Raw genomic sequence first — 26085 nt, 5'->3', positions numbered from 1 at the left:
TCATCTTTTATAAGATTTATTTAAACAAAGACTGTACACCGATTATACAGACTTTTTTTTTTTTTTTAAGAAATGGGTTTTTTTTTAGAACAACCTGATTAAGACAGATGGGCATTTTAATGCAATTTTGTTGGAAAATATTTAAAACTTCAGAGGAAGAGTCCTTGGTACTTTTAGTAGGATAAATAATGAGAGTTTGTGTTCTGTTAAAAAAGTTTATAAAGGATTTTCTACAGTTTCGTGGTCAAGAATGCTATACATGATTCTCAACTGAAATTTCTTGTCCTATTTGGCTTACAGTCCTTTAGCTTATAAATTTTTAGTTTTAAAATGCTTATAAATGATGCTTATCTGGTTTTATTATGCTTATAGTTCTATAAATGTTTTAGTTTTGTGACCTGAAAATAAAGCACAGGTCTAAGGGAGAAAGGCAGAGAGCCGTGGATGGAAAAACGGTTGTCTAATGAAGATGAAAAAGGTAAAGAAGTAGAACACGGATATTTTTTTTAAAAATTCAGAATATGGGACTATGTTTTGAAAATATAAAAGGCGTGATATAGTTATATTAAAATTTAGCCTGTTTCAAATGTCTGCTGAGGAGGGAAATATGGGAATTGCTGTTACTTGTTTCGAGAGCATACTCTGCAGTGTTGAGTGTTCATAACATGTCGAAAGGCTCTTTGGGCAATTTCGAACTTAAATTGATTTTTTTTCTGGTCAAATTCTGTAGTCAAGTCTCTTGCGAATTTTAACTCACCAGTTTTTTATTTTCATTAGTCAGCCTATACCAACAGCTGTTTCTGTTACTGTGTTCATTTTTCTACATTGTTATTTAGAAATACAAGTCACCGGAAAGTTAAAGCCTTTCTCTTGGACCCTTAACAAGGTTCTTACCTATAGTTAGCTTGTTTTTTTCAGAAGCTAGCTAGCAGTGCTAGGTACATTTAACCGCTTTGCCGTAAAGAAGGCACTGTGTTCTGTTTTTGTACCTTCTCAAATGTCTGTGTCTCTGATTCACAACTCTTTGTCTAAGAGTCCTTCAATGGCCCATACAAGGAAACAAGTTTTTTTAGGCGCTGCCTTTGGAGCTGATATTGTTTATGCTTAGGACCACAAAATTATGTTTATGCTTATACTGTTGAAGTATTTTACTGTTTTCAATTTTAAAATTGACCTTGGATAATAAGCTGAAAGGGAAAATACAATTTCTGTTGAATTTAGTACATAGCACTCTAGAAAAAGTATTGGCCACAACACAACAGCAAAATGTTCCTAACTCTGTTGGGTACCAGGCCGTTTAGCTAACAGCCATTCATAATAGACTTTGTTTTTCATTCTTAAAGTGAGTTGACATTTCCCAGATTTGTAAAGGTAAATATTACTTGGAAATATCTGTGGTATCCCATTCTTTGTAATCCTCTTCAGAAATATTGTCTTTAAATTTTTTATTTTATTATTTTACTATGTCTTTATTTCTCAGGTAATCTGTGTTCATTGTAGAAAGCCAAGAACATACAGATCAGAGCGACAGCTTTGACAGTGTTCAGTACACTCATAATGGGCTGGATGTATTTTGCTATATACATAAAAATATAGTTTTCTTGCTGAGGACATCCCATAGTGGAGTAATTTCAGGTATTTTATTTAAAGACTGTAGTGGTTTAGTGAATTATCCAATTGTGTCCAGTGCATAGTATTCTGAAAATAGTATTAAGTCATGTGTTTAGGATTTCAGGTCTCTTTTTTTTAAATTTTTCAATTTTTAAATTTTTTTTTAAGATTTTATTTTTTTATTTGACAGAGACAGCCAGCGAGAGAGGGAACACAAGCAGGGGGAGTGGGAGAGGGAGAAGCAGGCTCCCAGTGGAGAAGCCTGATGTGGGGCTTCATCCCAGAATGCTGGGATCACACCCTGAGCCGAAGGCAGACGCTTAACAACTGCGCCACCCAGGCGCCCCTAGGATTTCAGGTCTCTTAAGCCAGGTTTTTAATACTGTCCTGGCAGAAGTTGCCCTCTATAAGTATTATTTTGGAGATAATATAGAGATAACTTTTTTAGAGTAATTATAATTGTTATGGTTCATTAATTACAAAAATTAAGACACAATTCAGTAGCTTGGTAAAGTGAGGACACAGCCCAGGGCCCTCTAACCCCCAAATCATGTTTGTTTGTTTGTTTTAGTTTTTATTTATTTATTTGACAGAGACAGCAAGAGAGGGAACTCTAGCAGGGGGAGTGGGAGAGGCAGGCTTCCAGATGAGCAGGGAGCCCGATGCAGGACTTCATCCCAAAACCGTGGGATCATGCATGACCTGAGTGAGCCAAAGGCAGAGTCTTAACAACTGAGCCACCCAGATGCCCCCCCCATCATGTTCTTAAACATTGTACTATTGTGACATAAATTATGTGGTCTGATTTGTTTTTGCTGTGTCAGAATAAGTCTGCATTTACCTTAAAGGATTTCCCCACAAGTAAAGTCAAAAGTAAACAAAATTCCTGTACAATATAGATATGCAAATTATTATATTATTCAAGATTCTTTTTTAAATTATGTTCAGTTAGCAACTGTATAGTACATCATTAGTTTTTGATACAGTGTTCAAGGGATTCATTATTTACATATAACACCCAGTGCTCATCACAGCATGTGCCCCACCTGTATGCACTCCATGCTGAAACCCTTAGTTTGTTTCCCGGGGTCCATAGTCTCTCATCGTTCATCTCCCCCTATGATTTCTCCCCCTTCAGATTTCCGTCCCTTTGCGTATGGTCCTAACCGTGCTATTGCTTATGTTCCACATAGGAACGAAACCATATAATTGTCTTTTGCTGCTTGACTTACTTCACTTAGCATAATCCCCTCCAGTTCCATCCATATCGATGCATATGGTGGGCGTTCATCATTCTGATGGCTGAATAATATTCCATTGTATATATGTATCGCATCTTTATCCATTCATCTGTTGAAGAGCATCTCGGCTCCTTTCACAGTTTGGCTCTTGTGGACATTGCTGCTATGAACTTTGGGGTGCACGTGCCCCTTCTTATCACTACATGTGTATCTTTAGGGTAAATACCTAGTAGTGCAATTGCTGGGTCATAGGATAGCTCTATTCCTAATATCTTGAAGAACCTCCATACTGTTTTCCAGAGTGGCTGTACCAGCTTGCATTCCCACCAACAGTGTAAGAGGGTTCCCCTTTCTCCACATCCTCGCTAACGTTTGTTGTTTCCTGTTTTGTTAATTTTTCCCATTCTAACTGGTGTAAGGTGGTATTTCATTGTGGTTTTGATTTGTATTTCCCTGATGGCTGGTGATGTGGAGCATTTTTTTCATGTGTCTTTTTAGCCATTTGTATGTTTTCTTTGGAGAAATGCCTGTTCATGTCTTCTGCCCTTTTTTTTTTTTTTTTAAGATTTTTTATTTTTTTAGTTGACAGAGACAGCCAGCGAGAGAGGGAACAAGCAGGGGGAGTGGGAGAGGAAGAAGCAGGCTCATAGCAGAGGAGCCTGATGTGGGGCTCGATCCCATAACACCGGGATCACGCCCTGACCTGAAGGCAGACGCTTAACGACTGCGCCACCCAGGTGCCCCCTCTGCCCATTTTTTGATTGGGTTATTTGTTTTTTGAGTGTTGAGTTTGAGAAGTTCTTTATAGATCTTGGATATCAGCTCTTCATCTATAATATCATTTGCGAGTATCTTCTCCTACTCCGTGGATTGCCTCTTAGTTTTGTTGACTGTTTCCTTTGCTGTGCAGAGGCTTTTTATCTAGATGAAGTCCCAGAAGTTCATTTTTGCTCTTGTTTCCCTTGCCTTTGGACACACGTCTTGAAAGAAATTATGTGGCCGATGTTGAAGAGGTTACTGCCTATGTTCTCTTCTAGGATTTTGGTGGATTCCTGTTACACATTGAGGTCTTTCATCCATTTTGAGCTTATCTTTGTGTATGGTGTAAGGAAATGGTCCAGTTTCATTCTTCTATATGTAGCTGCCCAGTTTTCCCAGCACCACTTACTGAAGAGACTATCTTTTTTCTATTGGATATTTTTTCCTGATTTGTCAATGATTATTTACCATAGAGCTGAGGGTCCATTTCTGGAGTCTCTTTTCTGTTCCATTGGTCTGTGTGTCTGTTTTTGTGCCAATACCATGCTGTCTTGGTGATCACAGCTTTGTAATATAGCTTGAAATCAGGCAACGTGATGCCTCCAGCTTTGTTTTTCTTTTTCATCATTCCTCAAGATTCTTTTCTTTTTTAAATCTTTGGTTTTATTTTGGGGGAGACTTTTAAAAGTTAGGTTAGTATGGCTTTTAACTTCTTATTGCTGACTTTATTGATTTAATAAGTTTTCCTTTTTTGTTTTAATATGTTTTAAAAGTTGTCATATTTATACGCACGTGCAAGTGAATAAGAGGCCTAGAAATAATTGATCTCTTTTTATGATATGGTGAATAAGTTTCATTTGATCTCTTGAATGCTATATATGTTACCAGACTGATAATGTGGGCAAAATGGAAAGTAACTACATTTTGTAAGCTGTGGGTTCCTTTTGCACACCCATAATTAAACCATCAGGTTATCACTGGAAAATTAGTGTGTGTTTTATCCTTTATCTGAATTCCATTGCAGAAGGAGCTGGGATGCTCTCATTTTCCCAGCTTCATTTTGCCACCTATTTTTTAGGGCATTCAGCTGCTTTTGTCTCTGTGTATATTATCTCTACTCACTTTTTACTTGGTTTCCTTTCTCTTTCCAGTGTTTGTCATCTGCTTTTCTCCTTCACTCTCTTTCTGCTTTTTCTGTTGCTCCTTTATTCATATTTTGCTCTTTGATTTAATACCCCAACTCAACTACATTTTAGTTCTGTGGCTTTTCTTTCATTCCTTTTCCCTTTCCCTTTCCTCTTTTCTTTTTCTTTTCTTTTCCCTTTCCTTATTCCTTTCTTTTCTCCTCCCTCCCTCCCCCTCTTTCTTTTTTCTCTTTTCTCTTCTCTTTTCTTTCTTTCTAGATTTTATTCATTTATTTGAGAGAGAGAGAGAGAGCACAAGCAGGGAGAGGTAGAAACTGGCTCCTAGCTGAGCAGGGGCTCTATCCCAGGACCCCAGGATCATGACCCGAGCCGGGATCCTGACCCCAGCCAAAGGCAGACGCTTAGCCGACTGAACCACCCAGGCACCCCCTGTGTCTGCTTTCTTATTTCATTCTCCTAATTTATGCTTCTTTCTACCACCTCATTTCCTTTGCAATGTTCTCAGCCTAGAGAACAGGGGTCAGCAAACTTAAGGCCTGTGGGCAGATCCACTCATTGGTAAGTAAAGTTTTATTGTAACACAATATGCCCGTTTATGTACTGTCTATGGCCACTTTGAAGCTACGGTGATAGAATTGAGTAGTTGTAATAGAGACTATATGGTTTACAAAGCCAAACAATATTTTCTGGTTCTTTACAGAAAAACATTGCCAACTCTCGTCCTAGATCTTTCTTCCTACCGTGTTTGGGTTGTTAGGGCTGATCACAAATACATACTATACTGTCTTTGGTGAAATAACATAGAACATACTTTGTCTCTAACCGATGTTTTGACTCTAATATTGTGTAATTTCATTTATTTCTTATTTGTAACCATTGAAATTGGGTTTAGTTTGAAGAGTCACTTTTCTTTCCAGCTCTTTGTCAGAATAACTGAAAAATCACAAATGAGAAGATTAGTTATTGGGAATGATTTCCCTCATTAACTGTCTGCCCCCTCCCCTACCTACAACTTTATTTTCCCCTTGCCATCATTACTGTCTTTACTTTGGTTTTAGTAAATGGGATGTTTCACTTCCTGTTGAATTCCAACTTCTCCGGTCATGTCCTTGACTCTATTTTACCATTCCTGGGTCCTTGCTCTTTTATGTCACCTCTGTTTCCACAGTCTTCAACCTCTTCCTCTCCAGTTACTCTTTCCCTTTAGCCAGAAAACCTATTCAGGTCCCTCCCCTCCTGAAAAGGGTTCCTTTTTATCCTGAACTCCTTCTACTTACTATCCTGTCTTCCTTTCTTATCCAAACATTTTTTTTTAAAGATTTTATTTAAGAGCGAGCGAGCAGCGGGGGGGGGGGGGGGGGGGGGGCGCAGAGGGAGAAGCAGACCCGTAACTGACTGAGCCATCCAGGCGCCCCATTATCCAAACAACTTATTTTCTATTGACTCCTCATTGCAACATAATCTGACTTGTATGTTCGCTACTGGGGAGTTTCCAGGGCTACCAGTAACCTCTCATTGCTAGGTCCTTTGTAGTCTTTTTCAGACGTTACTGTTGCTTTTGACCCTGTTGGTTTCATCCTCCCTCAGAAGTTGCTCTTCTGTTTTTCATGTGTTTTATTCATCATTCCTTCCTTGTCCATTCTTGGGCTTCATTTCTGTTAAAGTGCTCTTAAATGTGTGTGTGTTCCCAGTGTTTGTTGCTTTGCCCACTGATCTTACTGCCTATCAATCATTTTATACTCTCCTAATTTCAGCAACCGCATCTGAGCCTACTCCCAGCATCTTTTGTATTGCCTTTTTACCATGTTGTATTATATAATTAGATGTTTCTGTCTCCCCTGTTATACTTTGAGCTCCTTGTGTGTGGATACCATATATATATATAATTTTTATTATATATATTTTATTATATATAATTATATTTTATATATAAATATATATTATATATATAATATATATGTGTAATTTTTTTAAATTCTTGGAGCCTAGTGTAGTGTTTTCCACATAGGACAGGCACAATGTAAATGTCTTTTGGATGAATGAAGTTAGGACCTTCACATATTTTTTAAAAACTAGTATTTTATGTAAAAAGAGTGAGAAAACTAGAAGCGGTCTTCTGTATATAGCCAGCCAACAAATACTTAACTGAGCCCTGGAATGTGTTCATTGCTGTGCTTGTTGCTATAGACAGTACAGAGAAATTCAAGACTTAATCTATTTTGGGTCCCTTTTGAGAACTTAGTGAAACTGTATACCCTGACCCTAGAAAAAACATGCACACTGACTTACACTGGATCCTGTAGTGTTCACAGTTCCCTAGGGAGTTCACGTACACTTGGAAATACCAAAGCACATGAAGGAATTCAAGAAAAGTGGAATGTTAAAATTCCAAATAGAGTTCAGAGACATGAATTGTTGTAGTAGTTGGAGGAATTTGGGGTGTAAATGTGATTAGAGGGTAGAGAGAAAATCACACAGATTATTTTATTCTGGTATGATACTCTTTGTTCTCATGTGGTTGTCCTGTAGCTCTGATAGGGCACAGTCCTGTGAGTAACAGAGAATGATCTCTTCTTCTTCTTCTTTTTTTCTTAAGACTTTGATTTGAGAGAGTGAGAAAGCACAAGCGGGAAGAAGGGCAGAGGTAACAAGGGACCGATCTTAGGACCCCAAGGTGACAACCCGAGCCGAAGGCAGATCCTTAGCTGACTGAGCCAGCCAGCCCCCCGAGAATGATCTCTTCTGAAGGGCATATCCAAGTTAGAGACAAATCTTCACAGGCTATGACTTGGAAAACCTTGAATTCTGAGGAGTCTAAATGTGTTCTAAACTCATTCATGGGTGGTCTCGTAGTAGGGTGATCAGGCCGCAAGCCTTGCAGCTGAAGAGGCACATTCTTGGAGCTAGAAGTGCAGGCTGCAGGCTCCATAGATGGACAAGCAGTGCTCATGTTGGACAGGCAAGCAGCTGTAAAGCTGGACAAGTGCTCATGATCAACAGTCTCCCCTTTGGAGGAGGGAGGATAAGCCCTGTGGTGGGTAGGCAGATGGGGTGATGCATAAGCAGGTGGTCTTGGGTGGGGGATATCTAGGGATATCTAGGGGGTGGGGTGGTGCAGAAAGCCCTGTAAAGAGGTTGGCTTGGGCCGGTGGGCTTTGGACTAGTTTTTCTAGTGAACCAGCTGAGTAATTCTGTGTTCTAACACTCTTCTGTTAAAACTTGAACTATCAGAAAGTTGACTGCCCGAGCTTTGCTGTGGGCTAGTAAGAGAAGGTTATGTGTCCATGGCCAAGTAGTTAAATGGAAACTAGCATTTACTGAGGCCAGTATGGAGGTGGCACAGAGATTATTGAGATTTAAAAAAATAAACAGGTATAGTAGAACAGGTGATGAAACATTAACAGAGTAGTTGAAGGTATGCAATAGGGAAGTATTGCATGTTTATTTATTTTTTATTTTTATTTATTTTTTTAAAGATTTTTTTTATTTATTTATGTGAGAGACAGCCAGCGAGAGAGGGAACACAGCAGGGGAGTGGGAGAGGAAGAAGCAGGCTCCCAGTGGAGGAGCCCGATCTGGGACTCGATCCCGGAACGCCGGGATCACGCCCTGAGCCAAAGGCAGACGCTTAACGACTGCACCACCCAGGCGCCCCAGTATTGCATGTTTATTAAAATATCTCTGATTTGTTAATTTTGTTTCTTTATATGTTTTTAGAGCATATAAAAATTCTCTGCTGTATTCTTCATGTGTATGCCAAGATGAAAACAATAATTCATTTATTAAAAACAAAAAGCAAGTGAAAACCTCTAGAATAAAGTAGAATTTTATTTAGATAAACAAAATAAAAATATTTAGTACTAATAGAAGTAGGGTGGTCTGACTTAAGATATATATGAAAACTACTGATAACTGTTGGACAGCATTAATCAGCTAGATGGTTTAAAAGGAAAACATCTTCACAAAGGAACGACTTAGAAGAGCGTAGAAATAAGCATAGTTTATGTGAATAGGCTGAAGACTTTATAAAAACACTACTGAAGGAAATAAAAGTAGATTTGACTAAATGGAGAAACGTGCCATGCTTTGAATGGAAATACGTAACACTAAAATTGTCCTTTTTCCTCAAAATAATCACTGAAGATAGTATCTCTGTTTTTGTAGAAAATGACAAAGTGATTCTAAAATTTATAAGATAATACTTATTAACAGAAGAATTTTGGAAATTTTTTCTCCAAGAGTCGTGAAGGAGGACTTGCCCTATGAAACATTAAAACGTATCAGAATTAAACCATAGTTGCCATAGTGGCAAAGAATAGAGAATCCAAAACAGATGAAATTCATATGGGTAGTTTGTTAATAATATGATAAAGATAACACTTTAAATCTGCAGTAAAGGTGGATTATTTATTAAATGTTGTTGGTACAGCATTTGGGGAGAATTAGATGCCTACTTCATACCCATCACCAAAATAAACCCTAAATGGCTAAAAAGAGAAGTATTAAAAAAAAAACTTACATAGAAATTCCAGAGGAAATCTATGAATTTATATCATTTTAAGATGGGGAGGGAGTTTATAAGCATGACCACCAAAGCCAAAATTCATAATGTAAAAGACTGAAATACTTGAGTATAAAAAATTAGACTTAGATGTGTCCAAAAGTACCATAAATTTTAGAAGACATGCCAGAAACTGGGAAAAATCGTATAAAAGTTTTTCAGATGGCCAGTGAACGTATGGAAAGGTAGTCCACCTCACTAGTAATCAAAGAAATGGAGTTTCAAAGCAATGGAATAGGATTTTTACTCTGTCGGCTTGCTAAATGATAAAAGCAAGATTAATACTAGCTCATGATAAGGAATCAGGAAACAGCTTACACTTTGCTAGTCAGGACGGTTTAAGCAAAAACAAGTAGCATTTTTGAGCTCTTCTGGTAGGTAATTCAGATGAGTCCAGGAAGACAGTTTACTTGGCCCTAGTGTATAATGCTAGTTATACCCAGTTACTGTCTGGTTTTAGTTTTATTTTTTCTCTTGCTCTGCACAGACTCAGTGAAGTCTTATGAATAGCACATATATTAAAAGTACTAATAAAGCAGGGCAGTGAAGGAATGTGGATAAAAATTGTCTGCATTTTAATTTCTTTTCCATTTGACTGCTTTTTTACCCAGATCAGTCCTGGCAGGAGTTTTAAGGGAGCATGTGCACTTGAACAGTTGTTCTTCTAATTTACATAAGAAAAGAACAGTCTGATTTGTAAAGTGTTTTATATATTTGCCAACGAAACAGAAAGGTGTTTGTACAGCTGTAAGAATTGGAATTAATTTTATTTACTAGCTTTTTCTTAACCTAGGTCTCAACACTTTGCTATAGAATTGAGAGTAAGTTGCAAAAAGAATACTGTATTGGCTAATGGTATTGGCGGTTCAGTTCCCAATTCTGTTTTTTGCTTCCTGAACATTTCTGAATTTACCTCCCCCCAAATTTTCAACAAAATCACTTTCTTTCCATTTTCCTTTCTCTCTAACCTTTGAGATGAAAATAGTTACCTTTTATAAAAAAAAAATTCCTCTAGCAGTGGTTAGACCCATTTCATTCTTTCTGATGGTATAAAGACTCCCTCCCCCCTCAAAATGGGTTCTGAACCAGGTGTCTAATGGAAAGGCTGAAAACAGAATGTCACCTCCTCATACCCTAGAAAGTGTCTTTCTTTTGGCATCTTTGTTAGAATTTCTTTTGATCGCTTTTGGAGATAATATAGGAAATAGAAATCTAACATTCTCTGGAATCTGTCACCTTGGTTCTTGGGGGGTTTTTAAGATTTTTATTTATTTGAGAAAGGAGAGAGAGAGAGAGAGCACAAGCAGGGGGGAGGGAATGAGGGAGAAGGAGAAGCAGGCTCCCCGCTGATCAGGGAGCCCCACGTGGGGCTTGATCCCAGGACCGAAAGGCAGACGCTTAACTGACTGAACCACCCAGGCACCCCTACCACCTTGTTTTTTAAGTAAAGCAAGCCTCACAAAGTGGGTTTCCATTTTTCTCTTGTTCTGTGTTACAGTAATCTGACTTTGCTGTAAGATTTGGTGTGCATTTGCTTTTGTGGAGTCTTGGCAGTTGATCTTGATTTAGATCTTTTCACAGAAATCTAGTTTGTGGGTTTAAGGTGTTTTTGTTTTTTAAGATTTTATTTATTTGAGAGAGAAAGTGAGTTGGGGAAGGGGAGATGGAGAAGGACAAGTAGACTCCATGCTGAGCGCAGAGCCCAACCTGGGTCTTAATCCCACGACCCTGAGATCATGACCTGAGCTGCAATCAGGAGTCAGATGTTCAACTGACTGAGCCACCCAGATGCTTCTGTCAGTTTAAGTTTTTACCCCTGATACTTGGTTGATTTTTAAGTCTTATACAGAGGTATATTAAATGGTAAAATTTCTTTTAAAAAGTTTCTGAAAATTTTAGTTCAACTTTTAATTTTGCTAATTTAGATTTTAAGAAAATTGCTTCTCACATGTTATATTACTTCCAGTGTTTTCATGTTATATAGTGGGTTAGTAAAAATAAGATGAAATAATTTATCTTAAAAATATTTTGCCTGAAGTTTAAATTAGAGAATCCAATATGTACATTTTTCAGAGTTTATTAGTAAGGAAAAATAAGGACTGCTTTTTCATATTTAAGCTGGATATATTTTTCTCTGAGGGATTTTAATAATACTCTATCATAGTACTGTAAAATATAATCATTTTATATAAGAAGAATATGAGGTTTCTTCATCATTAATGCTTTTTGACACAGTTTGGCGCTGTCTGAATAGAGCTACTGACTCCAAGCACTTTATTTAAACTTCTGGTCAAATATTGTAGCATAATAAGCAGTTATAGGGCCATTTATTGTGGAAGGCCTATATCCTGTGCACTTTATAAATGGTGCATTGATTCAGATTATCCTGTTTCCTACTTACATACTAGGTTTACCTATTGGGCTCCATAGGAGGGACAGAGATGCAAATAGAATGGCAAGCTGCAATTTTAACAAGAACAGTATTTGGGGTTTGCTTTTCCACATCTGTTGATTTTTTTCCAGACTTTGGCCAAAAGGGTACCTAGGCAAGATGTCAGAAAAGAACAAAAGAAAATAATTTGGGTGGTTTGGTTTGATTCTAACTAGAAAACCACAGAGTCTGTTTTTTAATATTTAGTTAATTTATCTTTAACACAGCAGGTGATGTGTGGACTGAAACTGAAGACTCCCGACATGATATGCTGTCCTTTTTCTTGGAACAGTATTTTGCTCAGGAAAGAATTTTTTCACATAGCTTGCCATGTTTCAGAAAGTGCTTTATTGCTGTTTTCCCTCCACTGTATTTGCTCTTTTGAAGCTGACATCCTTTAGATCCTTGTCTACTGTAGCTGTTCTGATAGCCTCCATCTCCGTTTTCTTGCTAAGGTTCTGTCATTTCTTCCTTGAGTGGTGAATTTACTTCGAGTTCTAGGACTCAGAATTTTTTATGGAAATCACAGTTAAAACGTAAGCACTGTTCTAGGCTGTATTATTTTGTTGTCAGAGAACAGAGAATAATGACATTTTTTTCATGGTTGCATATAGCTATCAAGAAGAAAAAAATCACCGCCCGTCTTTTTTTTTTTTTTCTTAAAGGCTGCATTTTGAAATTGTGTAGGCTTCATAAAAAGTATGTTGCTCTGCTTTTAAATGGATGACATCCCTTTTGAGTCTTTCCAAGGTAGCTCATAAGCAATATAGTCTTTATTTCCAAATGACTAAATGATGTCAGATCCCAAAAGTTACTTACATCCACAATAAAATGATTAAAAATAATTTTTCTCTTAAAGGGATTTAGGAATTTGAGGCTTTGTAGTCTCGAAGTTTTTATGATTTTACCATTCGGTTGTCATTTCAAAAGAGACTACAGCCTTAGGTTATCAGTGTGATTCAGTTTCTGAGATTGATAGCACTGTGTCTAAGAAAGTCCATATTTTATTACTAGCTTAAACAAGGTAATGTGCAAAGACATTGTTTAGCTTTATTTCAGGTTAATATAAAGCAGATGATTTGGGTTATATGATCACTGGTTTGTAAATTATCAGTCAAATATGCATTTATAGATTTGAACGCAGAGCAATATGCCTGACAGAAGAAGCAGTCGCCAGTATTGTGAACATTGTTACTTGAAAGTTGTCAAAATGAGTGCCAATTCAACTAAGGTTAGACAAAAAAGAATTTGTGTTTCCAACTTTAAACTTTCTTCCTCTTTTTTTTTTTTTTTAAAGATTTTATTTATTTATTTATTTATTTGATAGAGAGAACACAAGCAGAGGGAGCGACAGGGAGAGGGAAAAGCAGGCCCCCTGCAGAGTAGGGAGCCCGTTGCGGGGCTCAATCCCAGGACCCTGAGATCATGACCTGAGCCAAAGGCAGATGCTTAACTGACTGAGCCACCCAGGTCCCCCTAAACTTTCTTCCTGTTGATAGTTGTATTATTTTGAACTATCAGTATAATAGGCATCAAGCTCCAAATCCTGAAAACTAGAATGCTGCTGCTTATATATGCTAATATCTTGAATTGCATGCCTCCGATAAGTTCAAGGCTAAGACAGTGTAGGGATTCTGGCTAGTCTGAAGTTTCCCAGAAAATAAATCTTCTGCCCCCTTAGGCCATATAGTTTGCAAAGAAATAAAGATTTTGTCTATTGTAATACTGGCATTTTTCTTCATTGCTGATTCATAAGACAGCATTGTAGAAATAAAAGATTTCAAGTCTTGAAATACCTCCAGCTTTTGAGTTGCCTTTCAATAAGGTAATTTGGGGGGATGGAGGGCATGGGGATCACTGTCACATAGTCTTCATCTTTGGGACTGTTGAGAGCAACTTTGGATTTTTCTTAAAAACAGTTTTATTGATATGTAATTCACATACATATATAGTTCATTCATTTATATTATGCAATTCAGTTTTTAGTATATTCATAGAATCTTTCACTACAGTTAATTTTAGAATATCTTCACCCTAAAAAGAAGCCCTGCACCCTTTAGCAGTCATTCACTGCTTGCTTTCAATCTCCCCAGCCTTGGACAACTAGTAATCTGTCTCTGTAGGTTTGCCTGTTGTGGTTGTTGTATATTAATAGAATCACACAATATGTGGCCTTTTGTGACAGGCTTGTTTCACTTAGCATATATATAATGTGTTCAAGGTTCATCCATCCATTCACCAGTGCTTCTTTCCTTTTCACTGCCAAGTAATATTCTGTTGTATGGATATACTACATTTTTGGAGACTGATTAGCATATAGTGTTATATTGCAAGTGTACATGGTATTGATTCAACAATTCTATGCATTACACAGTGTTCACCACGATAGGTATAGTGTAGTCACCGTCTGCCCCCATACATTATTACAATATTATTGAGTATATGTCCTATGCTGTATTTCTCATCTCTGTGACTTATTTATTTTATAGCTTGAAGTTTGTGTCTCTTAATCCCCTTTATCTCTTATGCGCCCCCTTCACCTCCCCTCAGGCAACCACCAGTTTGTTGTGTTTGTGGCATTTTTTTTTGTTTTGTTTGTTCATTTGTTTTTTTTGTATTCCACATATAAGTGAAATCATATATTTGTTTTTTTTCTGACTGACTTCACGTAGCATAATGTCCTTTACATCCATTCTGGATATACTACATTTTATTTATCCATTTATCAGTTGATGGATATTTCAGTTGTTTGTACTTTTTAATTGTTAAGAATAATGCTGCTAGGATCATTCATGTGCTGGTTTTTCTTTTCAAGTAGGCTCATGCCCAGCGTGGAGCCCAGTGTAGGGCTCAAACTCATGACCCTGAGATCAAGACCCGAGCTGAGATCAAGATTGATCTGCCGACTGAGCTGCCCAGGCTCCCCTGTGTGCTCATTTTTGTGTGGACATTATGTTTTCATTTCTGTTGGGCATATATCTAGGAGTGGAATTGTTGGGTCATATATGGTAAATCAGAGTTTAACCTTTGAGAGAACTGCTGAAATGGTTTTTTGGAGTGGCTATATCATTTTACCATCCCATCAGCAGTGTGTGAGGCCTCCAGTTTTTATGTATCTTCATCAGCAGTTGTTGTCTTTTTGATGATAGCTGTGCTAGTGGGTGGTTGTGAAATAGCATCTCGGGTGGTTTGGATTTGCATTTCTGTAATGATTAATGATGTGAATCTTTTCATGTGCTTATGTCCTTTGCCCACATTTTAAATTAATATGTCGTCTTATTGAGTTGTAAGAATTCTTTAAATATTCTGGATACCAGTCATCCCCTTATCAGACACAATTTGCAAATATTTTTTCCCCATCGTGTGGGTTATCCTTTCACTTTTTTGCTGGTGTTCTTTAAAGCACAAAAGATTTCAATTCGGATGAAGTCCAGTTTATCTATGTTTTCTTTTTTGTTGTTTTTTCTTTTTGTGTCGTATCTTAAAATGTTGCTTACTCTGAGATTATGAAGATTTGTTCCTCTGCTTTCTTTTATGATTTTTATAGTTTCAGCTCTCATATTTAGGTGTGTGGTCCATTTTCAATTAAATTTTGTGTAAAGTGTGTGGAAGAGCTTTAACTTAATGCTGTTACATGTGGATATCTACTTGTCCAAGTGTAGTCTGTTGAAAAGACTGTTCTTTTCCCATTGAAATGTCTTAGCACCTTTGTTGAAGTTCAGTTGACCATAAATGTAAAGATATATTTCTGTACTCTTAACTCTATCCTATCGTTTATATGTCCATCCTTATGTCGGTATTATTCTATTTTGATTGTGGTACCGTTTTTTTTTTAAAGATTTTATTTATTTTAGAGAGAGCGTGTGGGAAGAAGCGGTGGGGGGGGGGGAAGAAAAGGGAGAGGATCTCAAGCAGACTCTGTGGTCAGTGCAGAGCCTGATGCAGGGCTCCATCTCATGACCCATCATGACCTCAGCTGAAACCAAGAGTTGGATGCCTAACAGACTGAGCCTCCCAGGTGCCTCTTTGTAGTAAGTTTTTAATTCAAGTGTTAGTGCTCCAAGTATTCCCCACCCCGCAAGATTGTCTATTCTGGGTCCTTTGCATTTCCATGTGAATTTTAGGATCATCATGTCAATTTCTGCAAAATGATAGCTGGGGTTTTGACAGGGATTGCGTTGAATCTGGAGATCATTTTGGGGAGTGTTACCATCTTGATGTTAAATCTTCTAGTTCAAGCACATGGTATGTCTTTCCATTTATTTAGGTCATCTTAAATTTTCTTCAAAAATGTTTCGTCATTATCAGGGTATAAGTTTTACACTTCTGTTGGTAACTTTACTCCTCAGTATTCTTTTTTTTTTTTGGTTAAAAATGTTACCCAAAATAGAATGTACTATTGTAAATGTATTTTATTTATTTTTTTAAGAGATTTTATTTATTTGAGAGAGAGTGAGAGAGCACGAGAGGGAGGAGGGTCAGAGGGAGAAGTAGACTTCCCTGCTCAGTGGAGAGCCTGATGCGGGGCTCGATCCCAGGATCATGACCTGAGCTGAAGGCAGACGCTTAACCAACTGAGCCACCCAGTCATCCCTATTGTAAATGTATTTAAACTTTTTTTTTTCATTTTCAGATTAGAGCAGTATTGTTTTATATTCTTGTATCTAATATAAATCTTTCTTTTGACTCTTACTAGTAGGATAGGCACTAAACTTTGAGCTTGAAGTGAGAATATGCTTTCAGCTTGTCTGCTCTGCTATCTGTTGCTGATTTATTAATTTTCCACTGATAATACCATTTATGCATGTCTGCTTTGTAAAATTCATTTTCTGTAATAATTAGAACAACTTTGTAATTAATATATTGGCAGGGTCAGATTTTTATTATGTTTCAAAGTGAAAGTATTGTATGAAACAACTTCTGGAGATGGAAGCAAAAACTTTCTTTCCTTGGAAGCAAAAGATAAATTAGAATGGTAATTCATTCTACTATAAGAGTAGACACATAAAACAGCTATTATATAGATTGAGTCTTAGAGGCTGTGTAACCTGAGCTGGATTTATTTTTTTAGTTCATAATACACTTCCAAACAAGATTCACATCTTTTTCATCCATCCTTTTTCTTTAGCTGTTTGTAGGGAAATAACATAGACACAAGGATTATTGTGGCTTCTGTTTGGGAAGAAAGTTGTTGTTTTCGTTGTTTTCTTCCTTTTACCTTGCTTCGTAAAGTTTTCCTTGGTGATGTCACATCCTCGTTCTTTTCTTCCTCTCTATTTCTGTTCCTGTGGATAGTTTGTCTCCAAACATTACTGTGATCTCCTAGTTAACTTCCCTCCAGATCCCATTGCTTCCAATCAGTCCTGGACATTAGCACAAAGAAAATCTTTTTTTAGAGAGAGGTGAGGGGGCAGAGGAGAGGGAGAGACAGAATTTCAAGCAGACTCTGTGCCCAAGATAGAGCCTGATGGGGACTCAGTCTTAAGCACCCCGAAATCATGACCTGAGCCAAAATCAAGGGTAGCACACTTCACTGACTCAGCCACCCAGACACCCCAGCACAAAGAAATTCTTAAGCATTGCTTTTATTATATCATCTCATTTCTCATTCAGAAATCCACAGTAGCCTCTCTTGCTTACCCCAAATAAAGTTGGGATGCCATACCTTGGCATTCAGGGCCCTTCCCAGGGTATCTTCTTTTTTTCATCCTAATCCACTTCTTGACCCAGGGTGGCGTTTTCTGTATGCTAGACATTCCTGTTTCTACCTTTGAGCTTACTAATCTTACTGCTGGATTTACTCTCTACCTTAAATACCTTCCTTCCTTCCTAGAATTTTAAATACTTTTCTAAAACCAAGTCAAACCTCCTTTCCTCCTTAGAGTCTTCCTTGACCTTCTCTGCTCACTGTGGTCTGTCTTTATTGCCTACACCAGTGGCTACTAAAATTTACTACATTTTATTTTTAGCCCAGAATGGTTTGTTTCCCCCTCCCCCCAGTGAAATCTCATGCTGAATTCCAGTTACAAGGTAGTAGTGAGGGAGGAAAGTTGGGAGGCAGGGTGTCCTAGAACCTTAACTTACTCAGCTTTCCTTTTGTCTGCTGAGGTACCCCTAAGAAATCATATTGTTACGCGTAATATAGTCAGAGAGCCAGTTATCTACCTCATGTCCTGAATACTCAGCATTACAAAGCAGTGTGTGACATTTTTTTCCTCCTAATGCATTATAATTTTCTGCAGTTTAGAGAAATGTTTATAGAACTAGGGATGTGTACCCCCCGTGGTGTCTAGCAGTATGTCTCATAGATAGTAAGTACCCAACATATATTTATTTTTCAATTAATATTTTAAAAATTTTATGTTTTTACATTCACTACATTCAAATCAGGGGAGAACTGTGATTAGAAACTGTAATTACCACTCATTTTCAGGAAACTCAAGAAAGCAGTTATTCCTAGCCAAATCTAAAAATGGCTTTCCTACAACATGCCATATCCAGAGTTTATTTTTCTTATGGAAGATTGCTTCTAGTAGGCATTTTAATATCCTTTTAAAGTATAAAAAAACACAAAATCCCAAGTGTTAACTTTAAAAATAAGGCCCAGGGGCGCCTAGGTGGCACAGCGGTTAAGCGTCTGCCTTGGGCTCAGGGCGTGATCCCGGCGTTATGGGATCAAGCCCCACATCAGGCTCCTCCGCTATGAGCTTGCTTCTTCCTCTCCCACTCCCCCTGCTTATGTTCCCTCTCTCGCTGGCTGTCTCTGTCTCTGTCGAATAAATAAATAAAATCTTTAGAAAAAAAATTAGGCCCAAATGATGTTTATACAAGTGAGAGAAGTCAGAAGCACAAGTAAGGGAGTTAAGTATAAAAGCATACCTACATATAAGCTATTTGAAATTCTTTTAAAATAATTAATTTGCCTTAGGTATTGTGTATGTTGGTAATACATGCATTTTTGGATTTATATCTAGGTATACAATGTGTTCGTTTTTGAAGAGTAGTATCAAATCAGCTTTACCTGAATTCAGTTTGAAACCATAAGATTTAAAGATACCATACCTTTGAGATTAATTTATTTAATTTTTGTGCTAACCAGGGTAAAAACACCCCCCTTTTTGCTTGTGGGCCACAAAACTCATTTTCTTTGTTCAGAGCCCAAGAGGCAAAGATAGGATTAATTGGTTCTTCTCCAAAAAATGACATCATTTTCTATTAAGGTAGGAAATTTTTTTTAAAGATTTATCATCATCATTATCATTATTATTATTATTTTATTTTATTTTATTTTATTTTTTTTTGAGAAAGAGAACAGAAGTGGGAGGGGGAGAGAGAATCCCAAGCAGACTCCAGTGTGGAGCCCGATGCAGGCTCGGTGTGGGGCTCGATCCCATGACCCTGAGATCATAACCCGAGCTGAAACCAAGAGTTGGTCACCCAACCAGCTTTGCCACTCAGGCGCCCCCAGGAAATTATTTTTAAATTACTTAAAATTCTGAATGAAATTTAAGAATGCAGGTGATTGACTTTTTGTTGTGTTGGTCTGTCCTATCTTATGGAATGTTGTTAGGTGTCACGTGACTGCCACTCACCAGGGTGTTCGCCTTCGTGTTAACCTCTCCAAATGCTGGAAAGTCACAGTTCAGCCACTGTTGGCTTTTATTCTATTTACACAAAAGACTCTTTTCTTTTCTCTTTTCTTGTCTTTTTTTCTTTTCAGAGAGAGAACGGGGTGTGGGTGAGGGACAGAGGGAAAGGGAGAGAGAGAATCTCCAGTAGTCTGCACTGACTGCAGAGCCCATTGTGGGACTCAGTCTTATGACCCTGAGATCATGACTTGAACTGAAACCAAGAGTTGGAGGCTTAACCAACTGAACCACCCAGGCACTCCCCTACACAAAAATCTTTTAAAGGCAGGTGTTTGGTTGAGAATTTTAGCTTCTGGGACAAGAAGAGATTACAAGCAGGGATGACTCTGTCGCTTGTTTTGAGGGGGTATAGGCACTGTAGAGATAGATCTGGTTTCTTGTCCTACCTTACCATGTTTGAAGTCAGGGGGCGCTTTTTTTGTTGTTAATAATTTATACTAGCTGTTCCCAGTTAATTCTCTCCCCAAAATTTTCCAGGTAAGGGAAAAACTTTGGGAGTGACTTTTATGGATCTAACCTCAAAAACTTGAATTTTGTGGTTATATAATGTCATCTCCATGGTGTATCAAATAACTACTTGCAGCATTTTAAATATTAAGTAGTTCTGCTTGATACGCCCAGAATTAAAATTAGAAAATAGTTATGGTCAGGGTGCCTGGGTGGCTCAGTCGATTAAGCGTCTACCTTAGGCTTGGGTCATAATCTTGGGGTCCTGGGATCCAGCCCCATATCACGCTCCCAGCTTGGCAGGGAGCCTGCTTCTCCTTCTCCCTCTGCCCCTCCACCCTGCTTGTGTGCTCTCTCTCTCTTGCTCTATATCAAATAAATAAATCTTAAAAAAAGAAAATAGGTCCGGTTATTCAAAATGGACAGAATCTGCTGCTGCATTGTTTTGTAGGCAATGCTGTTGTGTGGTGTATTTTATAACTGTGACTTCTTGGTATTTAGAACAGAAGGGTATTAACCTTTGGAATGCATTCGAGTTTCCCATAGTTTTGTGGCTAGGACCCTGATACTTTCAAGTGTTTTTTTAAAATAATTTATAATTTATAATAATATAATAATAATTTAAGATAATGTATTTTAAAATAATCAGGTTGGTCATTTGGAACAGAACACTATTACTTTGGAAACTTGAGGCTCCTGAACTCTGCTACTTCAGTGCCTTTCATTTCCATCTTAGTTTAGCAGTCCGCTCTTGTGACTTTGTCACCCCTTCTCACTGCTTCTCTTCCATACCGCCTCCCAAGATCTGCTCTGACCGTAGCCAACTTAACCTTCACTCTTCTACTGACTTTCCCTTGTTTCTTACAGGACTCTCTGACCTCTCCCTGGCCTTCTGCTTTTTAAAATGGAAAAATGGGGTCATTTATTTGATCCTCCTATGGCCTTCCATTTTTTTTTTAAGATTATTTATTTATTTATTTGACAGAGAGAGACAGCCAGCGAGAGAGGGAACACAAGCAGGGGGAGTGGGAGAGGAAGAAGCAGGCTCATAGTGGAGGAGCCCGATGTGGGGCTCGATCCCACAACGCCAGGATCACGCCCTGAGCCGAAGGCAGACGCCCAACCACTGTGCCACCCAGGCGCCCCTGGCCTTCCGTTTTTATTTTTATTTTTTTTTTATTTTTATTTTTTTTAAAGATTTTATTTATTTATTCAACAGAGATAGAGACAGCCAGTGAGAGAGGGAACACAAGCAGGGGGAGTGGGAGAGGAAGAAGCAGGCTCATAGCAGAGGAGCCTGACGTGGCTCGATCCCATAACGCCAGGATCACGCCCTGAGCCGAAGGCAGACGCTTTAACCGCTGTGCCACCCAGGCGCCCCTGGCCTTCCGTTTTTAAACTGTCTACTCCTATAGCCAGCCTACTGGATGTGGCTGGGGAAAATCCCATTGTGGTGCTGGTTAGTTAGGAATATAGGGTGGTCTCGTCTCTAGCTTTTGCTGGAGCTTCAGGAGAGTTCAGCAGACCTTCTTTACCTGTGGCTACAACCTTTGTGACCACCTTCTCTGGTCCCTTGCTCCCTCACCTGATTTCCTTCATCTACCATGGAATGCTCTTTTCTTCTGCTTTTTAGAACATAAGGCAGAGTCCTTAACCTGGATCCGTCAATTCCCAAATAGTTCATGGAGAGGATTCAGGGCATTGATAAACTTGGATGGGAAATAATTTTACATCTTCCATTAACCTTTGACTGAAATTTAGCATTTTGGGGCCCCTGGCTGACTCCGTCAGTGGAACATGTGACTCTGATCCTGGGTCCTAAGTTCAAGCCTCACTTTGGATGTAGAGATTACTTAAAAAAAAAAAAATTTAGCATTTCTTCCCATTAACAAACCATTAGTATTAGCAGTATCTGTGACTTTAGCACCCCTAGAACTTAATTAATTTCATATTACTTATATAGATACAGATATCTTGAGACACTACTTAAGAGGGGCGGTTGGACACTCATCTCTATGGGGCCGGTCACTGCTGCCGTTCTTACCATTTTGTTGTACAAATTAACTATGAACTAATGGAGTCATAGCTCTCTTACCATGCTCCTTTTCTTACCTATGATACAGGATACATATCTGAATTGTTACCCTTATGTGAATGAAAAAGGATGATTTAAAATCTTATTTCCAAGAGAGATCATTGATTAAAAATTAACTTCGGATGTTGAGGAGAACCAGTACTTAAGAACCATAATCTATGTTAAGGGGTTTAGCCCAGGTGGGGATGCAAGTTACACTGTAGCTTTTATTTTTTCTAGTGGATCAATAAAATTGTTATTTAAAAAAAAAAAACCAAAACCTTTTTTAAAAATTACAGTCATTATCAGGGACCTAGGTGGCTTAGTCAGTTAAGTGTCTGCCTTCGGCTCAGGTCATGATCCCAGGGTCCTGGGATCGAGCCCTGCATGGGACTCCGTGCTCGCAGGGAACCTGCTTCTCTCTCTCCTCCCTTTCCTCCCTGCTTGTGCTCTCTTGCTATCTCTCTCTCTCTCTCAAATAAAATCTTAAAAAAAAAAAATAAAAATTAGTCATTAAATTTGCAGTTAGATCCTACAGAGTAATGTGTTTATAAAGAAGTACGTGTGTTACTGTTGCAGTGATTTGGTTTTTGAGATTTTGATAGTGCATTTCCTTATAATTGGTCTCCTTTGATTTCCTATGTATTTTGTGCGTTGAAATCCATAGGCTCCCACTATGCTTAGGGGGTCCATGGATAAAAAAAGAAAGGTTAAGAATCCTTAATCTAGATAGAGGTTCCCTGTGCCCTATCTCCCTACATTTCTCTCTCTATTCTTTTTTTTTTTTAAAGATTTTATTTATTTATTCGATAGAGATAGAGACAGCCAGCGAGAGAGGGAACACAAGCAGGGGGAGTGGGAGAGGAGGAAGCAGGCTCATAGCAGAGGAGCCTGATGGTGGGGCTCGATCCCATAACGCCGGGATCACGCCCTGAGTCGAAGGCAGACGCTTAACCGCTGTGCCACCCAGGTGCCCCTTATTTTTATTCTTTTTTAAGTAAGCTCTGCACCTACTGTGGGGCTTGAACGAACTCGAGACCCCGAGATCAAGAACTGCATACACCACTGACTGAGCCAGCCAGGCGCCCCCCCCCCACCTCCGGCATTTCTCTTTTACTCCCTTTCCCTCTTGCCTGAGAATAACACCTCCACTTGTCCCCTTGTTTTTATTGTTCCTGTCCACGCACCTTGGCCCTTACAGTGTTCATTATCCCCATCTTAATTCTATTTTTTTCTTTTCTAGCCTATTTTAATAGTTTGCAGAAATATATGTAGATAAAAACTTTATAAAAAACCTTTAAAAACCTTATAAAACATAACTAACACCTTAACCTGTAGTATGTGTAATCTTTGTATAGTATTGTTATTTGAAGATTTAGCATTTTCAGGGAGCACTTTGATTGATTGATTGATTGTTTTGTGCGTGTGTGTTTTTAATTCAAATTCCAGTATGGTTAACATACAGTGTTGTATTAGATTCAGATGTACAATATAGCGATTCAGTAGTTCCATACATTACTCAGTGCTCATCATGATAGGTGTACTCAGTCCTCTTCAACTTTTACTTATCCCCTCACCCACCTCTGCTCTGGTAACCATCTGTTGTCTACAGTTAACGAGTCTGTTTCTTGGTTTGTATGTGTCTCTCTTCCCCCCCCTTTGTTCATTTGTTTTTGTTTCTTAAATTCCATATTTGAGTGAAACCATATGGTATTTGTCTTTCTCTGACTTGTTTCACTTAGCATTGTACTCTCTAGATCCATCCACATCATTGCAAATGGTAAGATTTCATTTTTTTATGGCTGAATAATATTCCATTGTACATATATATATCACATCTTTGTCCATTCATGAATCGATAGACATTTGGGCTGCTTCCATAATATGGCTATTGTAAATAATGCTGCAATAAATATAAAAGTGCCTATGTCTTTTTGAATTAGCATTTTCATATTCTTTGGGTAAATACCCAGTAGTGGAATTACTGGATTGTATGGTAATTCTATCTTTAATTTTTTGGGGAGCCTCCATACTGTTTTTTGTGGCTGTACCAGTTTATGTTCCCACCAACAGTGCACGAGGGTAAACAAAGAAAAGAAAAAATTAAAAAAAATGCGGTGGGGTCCCTGGCTGGCTCAGACAGAACATGTGACTTTTGATTTTGGGGTTGTGAGTTCGAGCCCCACGTTGGGTGTAGAGATTACTTTAAAAAAAAACAACAAAAAACAGAAACCGATGCACAAGTGTTCTTCTTTCTCCACATCCTTGCCAACACTTGTTGTTTCTTATGGTTTTAGCCATCCTGACAGGTGTGAAATGGTATCTCATTATGATTCTGATTTGCATTTCCCTGATGATGAGTGATGTTGAGCATCTTTTCATGTGTCTGTTGGTCATCTGTATGTCTTCTTTGGAGAAATGTCAGTTCATGTTTTCTGCCCATTTTATAATTGGATTGGGTTTTTTTGGTATTGTGTACGTTCTTTATTATTTTGGATACTAACCCTTTGTCATATATGTCGTTTGCAAATATCTTCTCCCGTTCAGTAGGTTGTCTTTTAGTTTTGTCAGTTGTTTCCTTTGCTGTACAGAAGCTTTATTTTGAGGTAGTCCCAATAGCTTATTTTTGCTTTTGTTTCTCTTGCTTCAGGAGACATATCTAGAAGAATGTTCCTGCAGCCAGTGTCAGAGGAATTACTGCTTGTGCTCTCTTCTAGGATTTTTAGGGTTTCGGGTCTCATATTTAGGTCTTTACTCCATTTTGTATTTTTGTGTATGGTGTAAGAAAGAAGTCCAGTTTGATTTCCCATTTTGTTTCTTTATGCTATTCTTTAATACTCTTTTTTTTTTTTAAAGATTTTATTTATTTATTCATTCGACAGAGATAGAGACAGCCAGCGAGAGAGGGAACACAAGCAGGGGGAGTGGGAGAGGAAGAGGCAGGCTTATAGCAGAAGAGCCTGATGTGGAGCTCGATCCCATAACGGCAGGATCACGCCCTGAGCCGAAGACAGACGCTTAACCGCTGTGCCACCCAGGCACCCCTAATACTCTTTTTTTTTTTTTTTTAAGATTGATTTATTTATTTTAGCAAAAGGCAGCATGAACAGGAGGGGCAGAGGGAGAGGGAGAGAGAATCTCAAGCAGACACCATGCTGCTTGCAGAGCCCCACACGGGGCTTGATCTCACAACCCTGAGATCACGACCTGAGCCAAAACCAAGAGTCAGACACTCAAAAACTGCGCCACCCAGGCACCTTGAGAAAAGATTTTTAAAGTTTTTGAAAAAAAGTCAGTATTCCATCAAAACAGAACAATAACAAATAAGTTTTAAAAATTGATCTAGAATTTCAGTGTTTGAGAAAAAGGAGATTTATGGGCGCCTAAGTGGCTCAGTCAGTTAAACATCTGCCTTTGGCTCAAGTCATGATCCCAGGGTTCTGGGATTGAGTCCTGCGTCAGGCTCCCTGCTGAGCAGGGGAGTCTGCTTCTCCCTCTCCATCTGCCCCTTGTGCTTGCTCTCTCTCTCACTCTTCCTCAGATAAATAAATAAAATCTTTTTAAAAAGAAAGGAGATTTAATTGAGAGAGGAAATGGACAGCTGAGGATTCCAGTGAAGACTTGTGGAAGCACATTTGAGGGTTTCTGAAGTTAAGTCTGATAATTGATTTTTTTATTTTAAAAAATTTTTAATTTTTTTGATAATGATTTTTTAATTTCATCTAGTTTTATGTCATTTTGTGGGTTTAATAAATTTTTTAAAAAGATTTTATTTATTTATTTGATAGAGATAGACACAGCCAGCGAGAGAGGGAACACAAGCAGGGGGAGTGGGAGAGGAAGAAGCAGGCTCATAGCTGAGGAGCCTGATATGGGGCTCGATCCCATAATGCCGGGATCACGCCCTGAGCCGAAGGCAGACGCTTAACCGCTGTGCCACCCAGGCGCCCCGTGGGTTTAATAAATTTAAATTTATATTTATTAATTTATAGTATGTCACTAGCATTTTATTTCACCACTATTCTGATCCTTTAAGAAGTTCTCAGACAACTTTGAGTGATTTTTCAGAGTCATAGATGAGCATAATTGGGAGGTAAAAGAGGAAAAGCTGAGTAGCAGAACATATATCCTGTTTCCTGGGTGTGGGGCATTGGGATAATGAGAGAG

The 26085-nt window shown here is 38.3% G+C and overlaps 1 protein-coding gene across 7 annotated transcripts in view; it reads left to right on the top strand.

Annotated features, from left to right (window-relative positions):
- Positions 1-26085, top strand: part of ATXN2 (ataxin 2) — a 107576-nt gene that overhangs the window by 33294 nt on the left and 48197 nt on the right. The gene's annotated exons all lie outside the window — the stretch shown is intronic.

Source organism: Ailuropoda melanoleuca, chromosome 12, assembly GCF_002007445.2.
Source record: "Ailuropoda melanoleuca isolate Jingjing chromosome 12, ASM200744v2, whole genome shotgun sequence".
In the NCBI taxonomy this organism is placed as follows: Eukaryota; Metazoa; Chordata; class Mammalia; order Carnivora; family Ursidae; genus Ailuropoda; species Ailuropoda melanoleuca.
Note: the sequence above shows the minus strand (reverse complement) of the source record. Positions and strands in the feature narration are given on the sequence as shown.